The 1,221-nt window shown below is 44.8% G+C and overlaps 1 protein-coding gene across 2 annotated transcripts in view; it reads left to right on the forward strand.

The window, feature by feature from the left end:
• The window catches only part of Rbm20 (RNA binding motif protein 20), a 186,145-nt gene that overhangs the window by 27,071 nt on the left and 157,853 nt on the right, over window positions 1–1,221 (forward strand). The gene's annotated exons all lie outside the window — the stretch shown is intronic.

Genomic DNA, 1,221 nt, shown 5'->3' on the forward strand with positions numbered 1-1,221 from the left:
TGGGGTGGAATGGGCACACACGTGTTCATCTGACTCTGGGGCAGAGCAGGGAGCGTGGGGTGGAATGGGCACACACGTGTTCATCTGACTCTGGGGCAGGGCAGTGGTATTTAAACAATCAGCTCCTTCTACGTATGCTCTCCATCTTTGGCTAAAAGCGCTCATGATGGAGTATGAGATACCACTACCATCTGTCTGAAAAATATCTCAGAGGCTTTTGCCTGTCATTCAACAAGCCAGTTACTTACATGCCTTAATGTTCCTTAAAAAAATAAAAGGCTTTGGGTTAAATTGCATCACGTCGGCTCAGCAGACTGGCTTCAGATCTGCGAACCTCACACCTTCATTCAGTTGCAGTAAATTTTAAGTCTGGCTCTCCCAGACAGATTCGTGTTTTGGGGTCTAGTCAGGGGGCATGGTGGGGGAGGGGAAGGCGTGAGAGCCCCAGCCCTTACGTACACAGTGATTGGTAGATGCTCCTCTGGTTTTGGGATGAAACTTCAGGCTTGGTGGCCAATGGACAAACTCCTGGTCAGGGCTGCTGAAACAACATGCCATCTCTTAACCTATTTTGTTTCATGCCCCTGAGCTGTTCCTGATGGTTCTTATGGTTTCCCTGGGTGCTCAGCTTTACCTAGTGACTCTGAAGATTTCTTTCTTTGAAAGCTTCACACCTGTTGATTGTTCCTGTTAGGGGAATAGAATTTTTGTCTGATTTATTTATTTTTTCTTTGCTTCATCTTGCCCTCTCAGAGGATCTGAGGGTTTGCTATCAGCCTGGACCAAAACAGTGGCCTCAGCCTCTCTGGTCCTGCAGAATGTCTGGCAGACTCTTCGATGAAGCAGGAACCCTGAAGGACTGTCTCACTTTTAGGCAAGTTCAGCAGTCATTTTTTTCTGTGGGTGCTGCATGTCCAGTTCATACAGCATAACATCAAGCAGTCCAGGCAAGAGCAGTTTCTTGTCTAAATGGCTAACAAACTCCATAAGGAACCTCTTTGATGCTCATTTTCCTCTGCTGCTAAGGTCAGATGTGTCTCAGAGTCATGAAAAGCCCTAATAAAATTTTAAATGCCATAGTCTATTAGTCTTTGAAAGGTTTGAAGAATACTTATCTAATTGAAATATATTTCTATATATCTAGAAAACACTATCCTGAGTGAGGTAAGCCAGACCCAAAAAGAGGAACATGGGATGTACTCACTCATATTTGGTTTCTAG

Source organism: Microtus ochrogaster, chromosome 8, assembly GCF_000317375.1.
Source record: "Microtus ochrogaster isolate Prairie Vole_2 chromosome 8, MicOch1.0, whole genome shotgun sequence".
Taxonomy (NCBI): Eukaryota; Metazoa; Chordata; class Mammalia; order Rodentia; family Cricetidae; genus Microtus; species Microtus ochrogaster.